We start from the raw sequence: 9771 nt of genomic DNA, 5'->3' as shown, positions 1-9771 counted from the left end.
TAGACAAGGAAAAAAGAGAGACGCGGATAAAATAGGTATTTAGTCCATTCCGAAGTTGTAGTTTTGTTTTGACATTTCCCTTCTGACTTAACCTATATGTGTATCATAAAATCTCAAAATAATATAATATATACAGGCATATTATGCCTTTTTTGCCTTTAAAGTTACTTGTGAATTGTTTTTTGTTTTATTTATTTACTGAATATAGAGAGACTTTTAAACTGTCCAAGGTTGTTCTAGCTTTGTTTTTTTAAAATTTGTGATGTTTGTTATAATGATAATAGGAGTCTTATTTAAATTGGTGCATTAAAAGGGATTTATTATATTATTAGCAGTAATTCCAAATGCGAATATTAGAGCAGGGCATTTAGCACAAAATAAATCGATTTTTAAATACAGCACCTAGAGATTTGCAACTTTTTGTATTGTGTTTAGGATGGTGTCAGAAAAAAGGTATACTATAGAAAAATGGGTGGAAATGACCCCCGGTGCTCAAAAATCCTCCACACTCCAGAAGACAACATGCCTTAGCAGTGATCTTGGGCACCAGGTAGTGCATCCAGAAGGTGACGTGACCATAGACACGTTTCTAGACACAAGTCTCTAGACACGAAAAGTTTAAAGTCTCTAGGTGCTGTATTTAAAAGTCAATTTATTCCTATGTTTTTAGTGCTAATGGTCTATATGTTTCAACACTATATCATGCCCAAAACAAGCCATAATAATGTGTTTTGAAATATGTCATAGAAACCTTATTTGTGACATTATTTACTTTTAATATTATATGACTACTGCATATGCATCCAATTTTCTGTAATTCTTGACGTTTTCGTAATCGAATTTTATCTGCACATTCTTTTGGCACCATCCCTAATTCCTCTAATTTAATCTAATAGCCTTTTAATAGTCTGTTTAATGGATTAAAATTATTTGATATGTAATTTAGTATGTTTACAAATTATAAAAAAAAAGGGTGCCTGATATAATTTTGTTTTGACTATAATTAATGAATAATTAAAAAATTAATTTTTTTATATATTAAATAGTTATTTATGTATCAAGGGCATTAAATAGATGTTTATACCCTAAGGGCGACAAGCTTATAAATTACATAATTATGCATGTGGTGAATATAAAATTTTGTGTCATAGCGGTTCATTGCGTCAGTTAAAGTTTTAATTTTATAATATAATAAATTAGAAGAAATACTGTATCGCAGCAGGTATTTAGTACTGTTGCTAGAAAAGTGATATTGGTTAGCAATTTGGTATTAACATAAACCAAGTTTTTCTATGTGAAATTGTCAAAACAGTCAGAATGCAAGAGAAATTCGATATTTCTGAAAAAAAGCCAATAAAGCGACTGAGAATCTATTACCAAATAAACGTATCTATGACAAGGAATACGCTAAATTTCAACCATGGATGACAGAAAATAATACTGAATGCGTAAATGAGACTGTACTACTGGCATACACTGTACAGGACGACCAAGAAAAACATGGAACAATAGCATAAGCAAGATTCTCAAAGAAAGAGGGAAGACATAGAGTGAGCTGAAGGAACTAGCTAGAGACAGAAAAGAGTGGTGTACATTTGTAGAAAAAAATTTAAGAGAGCTTGTACACCTCGACACCTTCGGGTATAAGAGGTTTTCGATTATGTATGTATGTATGTATGCATGTTAATTATAGTCAGAACAAAATTATATCGGGCACCCCTTGTTTTTTATAATTGTTACCATACTAAATTACATATCCAATAATTTTAATCCATTATTAAACAGATCGGTGCAGATCGACATTATATTGGATCCTCTACTATAAATAAAAGATCCAAAGTACCAACAATACTGTCAGTAGTCTTAAAATATATTTATTAAAACATACCAACTGTAGAAAAATAATATAACTTATCAAATCTGTTTATTTAAAAAATACAGTTACTACTTATAATTATTATCAATATGATTTATACATAATCATTTGATTCTAATTTCACACTATCACTTTGGACGGTTATAGTATTTCTGGCATTATTCGAATTTCACTTTTATCCAATTGCGGTTGCAACTCCAATAGAGAGTCATGTAACAGTTTTGTAACTTGATTTGTGGACGTCCGTGAGAGCGGTTGCAACTCCACTGGAGATTCCTGTGGCAGTTCTGTACTGGAAACTGTGTCGGAGAAATCCTAAAAAAATATTTTTGTTAGATTCCAAAGCCACAAGAATAATGGAAACATATAGCAAAGGAATTTGAAGCAAGATTGAACTTTCCCCATTGCTTCGGTGCCGTTGACGGCAAATATGTGCAGAGTATTCCACCAAATGGGCAAGGTTCCTATTTTTATAACTATAAAGGATTTCATAGTATGGTTTTGATGGCAGTTGTAAATGCTAATTATGAGTTCATAATATACGAATTTGGTGTGAATGGGAGAATTTGTGATGGAGGTGTTATAGAGCAAACAATATTTTACAACAAATTAAAAGAAAATACATTACAAATTCCAGTCTTTGATCGCCTCAGTGGTTCAGATAAAATGCTTAGTGATGTGTTTATTGGTGTTGAAGCCTTTGCCTTAGCGCCACATTTCTTAAAACCGTTTAATCAAAGAGAATTAACAAATGAACGCAAAATATTCAATTACTGCCTGTCAAGGACAAGGTGAGTTGTAGAAAATGCCTTTGGTATTTTAGCTAACAGATTTCGAATTTTCCATACCACTATTAATTTAAATCTAAAAACTGTATATATCATTGTCATGACATATTGTGTACTCCATAACTTTTTGAGAAGTAAATATGCTTCAACCTATACTCCCATTGGAAGCTTAGACGATGACAATAGGAATGGTTTAAGAACAGAAGATTCTAATCTCATTGATATGCAGAGATAACATTATACAGAGAGCACGTAAAGGTTGGAATAAATTCATTTTCTCGATAATGGACGATTTTGGAAAAAAATCCCGAAACAGGTAAATTTTTATTTTTAAATTACGACTTTTTGGCATATATATCATACTCATGACGTCACCCATCTGGGTGTGGTGACGTCATCGATGATTTTTTTAAATAGGAATAGGGGTCGTGTGATAGCTCATTTGAAAGGTAATTTAATTCTCTATTCAGTAATATAAACATTTACGTAATTATTTATACAGGGTGTCCAAAAAAATGTTTTTTAATTAAATTTATTGACATTAAAAGAAGAATGCATGTGATTTATTTAGTCCAAAATACATTTTACTGCTCTCAGAAAACAGAAAAAAATGTTTATTTGAAAAATAATCATTGCTTTTCGCTTAAATTAAATGTTCAAACTGTCAAGAGAAAGGTGGGTGGCGGCTTTAATATTGAATTTAAGCAAAAAACAATATTTATTTATCAAATAAACATTATTTCCTGTTTTCTGATAGCAGTAAAATGTATTTTGAGTTAAATAAATTACACACATTCTTATTTTTATTCTTCTTTTATGTCAATAGATTTAATTAAAAATTTTTTTTGGACACTCTGTATAAATAATTATGTTAATTTTTGTATTACTGAATAGAGAATTGAATTATCTTTTAAATGAGATATCACACGACCCCTATTCTTATTTAAAAAAATTATAGATGACGTCATCACGCCCAGATGAGTGAAGTCACTAGTATGATACATATGCCAAAAAGTCGCAATTTAAAAATAAAAATTGACTCGTTTCGGAATTTTTTTCAAAAATCGTCGGTTTTCGAGAAAATGAATTTATTCCAACCTTTACGTGCTCACTGTATAAGTATTTCCAGAGACGCCAAGCAAACTAAGGATAAACTTTTTTTATGGTATTTCAATAATGAAGGTAGTGTACCATGACAAAATAGCCATGGTGTAATTCATAATATAGTTTAATTATAGAATTTAATTCAAGTTCTAAATATTGTGAACGTAGATATAGTTTAATAAAGAAATTTTTTTAAATTAATCATGGTTTTTAATTGATAGAAACTTACAAAATACCTTTTCAGGTAGATATGATTATTCCACAAACGCAAATATGCAACAAATATGTGTGTCAAGTGTCAACAATAGAAATAGCAGGAAATTTCTTAGACAGTTAGAAATTCGATTAGCATCTTTTATTTCAACAAAAATTTGGCATCCATGCCCAAAATTCTGCTTAAATTTTTGTAGAGAGTAGAAAGACTTCCGGAGTGGAAATTGAAACACCAACCAGTAGTAAATTAAGAAATGCAATTTTCTTTACACCTACAATAGTGGCTCAATCCCATATGAACATAATACTACATTAAATATGCCACAAGAAAACAGTGTCAGAACTTTGCAGAAATATATAAGTTGATTAATTATTATAAGTATATAAATTTTTTTTGGCAGTAGTACCCCAATATTGGAAAATTAAATACTAAAATGGTAAAAGAAATTTATATGATTTAAAGAATTCTCTATTTTAGAATGAACTAAAAATATAAAAATAAAATATTGCCTCTTTTAATTTTTCAATCATTAAAGTGTATGCTTCATTCTCTACTTTTCACCTTCCATAATGCATGCCAGCTCAAAAATTTGTACAACTCTTCAATTAAGAATAGCAATGCTTCTATATCACTCATTTCGACTGTCCACCTTGAAAACTTTTGCTGGACTGAACTTCTGACCACACTTCAAGTAAAACTGCACAGGTAAAATCTTCAGCATGTTGACGAGAGTACAGGCGGCGCTTGGAGGCTTACATGTGATACCGTCTTGCTGCTCTTACCTGCGCAAATGAGTCTCTGCAGACATGGTCTCAGGCAAAACGTAGTGTGTAGCCAGTGTATTATACTACAGACCTCAAGGCTCTGAGGATAGTCAGCATAATTTAGATTGCTCAGATTTCTGCATTATCATTATGAATGATATATGTACAACGTTATGCTGTCATGACATTTGCAAAAAAAATTGTTTGTATTGATGGTACCTATGGAACTAATCCATATAATTTTGAGTTAACCACTTTGATGGTTAGCGATGACTTTGGTGAAGGCGTTGCTGTGACATACATGATTTCGAATAGAATGAATACTACAATTTCTAAAATATTTTTTGACTGTATTAAAACCGCACTAGGTACCTAATAATATCACTACAGATATGTTTATGAGAGATATAATGGAAACTTTGTATAACGGATGGACAGCAGTGATGGGGCCTGTGTCTAATTGATTATTTTATTCCTTGCACATTGATTGTGCCTGGAAAACTAATCTAGCAAAAATTTCTGTAGTTGAAAAAAGAATGGAAGTATGTATATAAGTGCTTGAAATTTATACAAAGTACTTTAGAAGTTAACAACTTTTAAAAAGATTTGTTGAATTTTCCAACTGGAGAATGATTCTGGTACTGTTAAATTTTATGAGTACCTGAGTAAAAATTATAGTTCGAATACTAAGTCCGGGTTCTACTGTTATAGAAAGGAATTACTAATAAATACAAATATGTACTTGGAGAGTATGCACAGTATTATTAAGTATGCATATCTAGAAGGAAAAAGGTGAAACAACTAGATAAAAGCATGCATAATTTGATACACTACACTCGAGATAAACAAGTGGAAAGACTAATTCAGATAACAAAAGGTTTGTTGTAATGTAAATATGTTTTGATTTAATTTTGTCAACATTTTTGTGGCTTTCAGGAAAAAGGACTGATTGATTGACTGCCATTAATTGTAGCCACAAATTATAAATTTGATACTGAAAGTGTGGAAGGAAATGATGAATTTAAAAAATGGATAATTAAAAATAAAACAAACTCAAAAATATGTACTGTTACAGAGAAACTGTTAATGTATGTTATCTTGTCAGCTACATACTATGTAAAATATGCTACCATTCCTACTCATGTACTTGCCTTGATTATTTTATTAAATTAAATTCAATCAAATATTTGACAGCACATTCACTACCTTTGTATTACATGAGTCACACTAAATAATTAAGTTCCAAGCAGTGATATTTGGGAAGAACTGGAGTCTTCAGCACCTACGCACAAATCAAAAACCGAGGGATAGATAGAAATTACATAAGATACTATCTGCTCAGCACTGTAAGTAATTGCATTAGGTCAAAAATGCAACAGTGAAGATATTTTAATGACAGCCATTAATCAAATTAAAGCTGTGAAAGCCAACAAATTTCACGTTGATCCAAATATGAGACTTGAGAAAATTCAGAAAGGGTGAAACAGGTGTCATTTTCTACCAAGAAAAAGACAGTGTCTACGTCTGGTAAACTATTAAGGAAGCCCAATATCGCAGAGTCCTCCAATTTGAATGAAGTATCCTCTAAATGGTATGTATTTGCATAATGCCTGTGCCTGTACCCATGTGTTGTGAGTACACAATTAAGTAATCAGCAAACTGCATGCCCATTTCTTGTTTAAGTTCACCATTATCTATAAATAGTTTTTCTCAGATTTTAAAACAACAAAACTAGAACAACTTGCAACAGAACAACTCCTCTATATTCAATAATTCAATGAAACAAGAATCAATTCAATTTCAATATACAACTCCTTGTATACAACCAAACAACAAAACACAAAACATAGGTTAGGTTAAATAAAACGGAAATGTCAAAACAAACTACAACTTCGGAATGGACTAAATACCTATTACCATAGATTTATAATACTCTAGATTGCGCCTTACGATCTTAAAATGGGTGACGGTTGCGACAGAGATAAATGAGCCTATTTGGTCGGTAGTCTCTTTCTAATTCAAGGGGAGTATCGACGACGTCACTATCCTACTCTGTCGTCGAGTATTTTAGATGGTTTGACAGTTCGAGCGGATGGCGACGAGAACTGGTCGTTTGTCTTCGGACGTGGATAATCCTGGTTCGAATCCCATACCAATCTTTACTTTTTTATTTTTAGTTTAATCAATATTGCGTTTATTAGATATTATTACATCTCTAAAATAAATCTATGCAAAGAAATATATAACAAATAAGAAAAACTGTGTAGGTACCTATAGATTTTTAAAAATATAAAAGCCAATGTTATTTTTTTTAATAAGTTAATGGTAGAATACTATAAAGTAATTAAAAATATTCGTAAAAAAATACCAATAATTAATATCAACATAATGTACCATCGATTTATTAATTGAATCGGTCATTTAAAAAATAACACGAGTCACATATTCCTAATTTTACAGAAGAGCAAAGAAAACTTAACTATATAGTCGAAAGATGGATGAAATGGATGACATCAAAATTCAAAGTTATATTGTAGTTTTGTTCAAGCGCGGCTCCTCCTTAGGGTCAATTGGTCAATGACCCCCCTAAAATAATCTCATAAAAATACCAATTTTATTAAAAATATCTTTTATCTAAAACTTCACTCTGAAATACTCTCAGCAGTCTGCATTGGCAAAACAAATATAATAGATATAATAATGTCGCGCCTCGCGCTATACACAAGCCCGTGGCTGGGCCGTATTTTAAATTGTCTACATACAGTTCTTATGGCTTATGGACAAATGCATGTAAAATAGAAAAGAGACGGCAGATAGCAATTTCGTGGGCGAGAGTGGGAGTGACCTTTCCGTCGTATACCTGTAGTAGAGTCGACGGCCTCACGTTTAGTTAGTTACCGTCTGCTTGTTCAATGAGAAGGTCATAGACTATTTTGCAGAACTAAAGGATAGAAGAATTGACTTAAAATATAAAAATATTTAAAGTAAGTTTCGTTTTAATAAATTTACAATTTATTATACTATAAATATTCCTATCTATATATCAGTCAATAACCTGTTCATACCATTTTTCCTATATTTTTTAAAAGATTTACTCTAAAAAAAGACAAATTTAATTTTCGGAAAACTAGGGTAAATAGTATTGAGTTTTATCTAAGTCTGTATTTTTTATCTAAAATATAAATGCTAAAAGATCTTTTAAATACTTTAAAAAATCAACAGTTTGAAGTTTTCAAACCAAAATGACCCCCCTGAAGATTGACCCACGAGCCGCCGCTGGTTTTGTTCCTAATGTTTTTACTGGACTGGTGTCGTTTTTGCACACAACGTTTATCTTAAAGGAGTCTATTCCTCTCAAAAAGTTAGTTTCTCAAAATTGTGGACTTTGCTGTTTTTGAAATGACCGATTCAATTATAAGTAATTAGACATTATTTTTATTTATGAAACTATTGTTACATTTTTTTAAAAAAGTAGAAGCAAAACAAATATTATTCACATCATTCGAATAAGGACGAATTTATATTAATAACGAATGACTTTTATTTTACTATGCAGTTCACAAAATGTATTCCAATATTAACTTACTATACATAGGTACTACATTTAATATCTGCTAGATTTACTTAGGTCCATTTTTCAGAAGTAAAAATATCTAATAAACGCAATATTGATTAAATAAAAATAAAAAAGGTAAAGTTGGTATGGGATTCGAACCACGATTATCCACGTCCGAAGACCAAAGACCATTTCTCGTCACCACTCGCTCCAACTGTCAACACATATTACTCGATAAAGTGGGATAGTCACGTCGTCGATATTCCCCTAAAATTAAAAAGAGACTACCGACCAAATAGGCTCATTTATCTCTGTCGCAACCGTCACCCATTTTAAGATCGCAGGGCGCAATCTAGAGTATTATATATCTATGCCTATTACCTATACTGTGTTTAACCGTGTCTAAAAAGAGAGGACGGGTAACACTCATTTAACACACACGTTCCAAAAGTGAAGCCAGTTTTTGGTTTGTTTGTCACCAGAAACATGGCGGTCACGTCAAAAATAACAATGGGTTGCCAGTGGTGGGTGTTCGTTGAAGGTTAAAATTTCATAAAAAATAAAGTAAATCATCATCTAAAATTCGTAATAAAAACATATGTATGTATTGAAACATATGTACGTAATATGAGAAACTTAATAAAACATTTACCGTACACAAATTCTTCATTTTAAATACATTTCATGTTTTTATTTTAAATACTCAATGCATAAAATACCCCAAAGATACGTCGATGATCAAAATCTCTGGTGTCAGTTTGGCTTCACTTTTGTCATAGGATTACTCCTCCTCTCTCTTTCCTTGTCTAAGCTTACAATAGTCCAAAGAGAATTTTAATTGTTTGTGAATTAATAATACATAATTAAAAAATATCATTTATTTAATCTAACTTTATTTTCTTAGTATATCGTTATACGTATGTATATTTCGTCTACTTTTTAATTCCTTTGTAATATTTCTTTATTTTAAATACGCTGTGTCTAGGTACACGCTAACGTGTACGCAAATAAAAAAGTTAGGTACACGCGAATTAAACTTCATCAAGCAAGTGACGTCATTATTTAGCGTGCGCAGTGACTGTATATTTTGGTATACGCTATTTTGATATGTTTATTAGTGTTTGTTTGATAGAAAAATATTTCTTATTAGGGGAAGGGAAGCAGAACTATTCAGGTTCAAACTTAATTATTGTAATAAATCAATGTGTATATAAAAGTATGTATTCAGGTAGGCAAAACAAATATTTAGTTGACATGACATGTACAAAACACTGTTAAAATAATTTTTATATTATACATAAGTTAATTATACCAGTTTATAAACCAATGCTGTTGTGTTTATTTTTATTTATACAGGGAGTTAAACTTGTTACGATTTTCATAAATAATTGGTTATAACTTTGTGAATACCCTGTATAACATAATAGACCTTTATATTTTTGTGATGGAGAAGTTAAGAAGATTTCGAA

Source organism: Diabrotica virgifera, chromosome 3 (genome assembly GCF_917563875.1).
Source record: "Diabrotica virgifera virgifera chromosome 3, PGI_DIABVI_V3a".
In the NCBI taxonomy this organism is placed as follows: domain Eukaryota; kingdom Metazoa; phylum Arthropoda; class Insecta; order Coleoptera; family Chrysomelidae; genus Diabrotica; species Diabrotica virgifera.
This window is presented reverse-complemented; position numbering follows the sequence as displayed.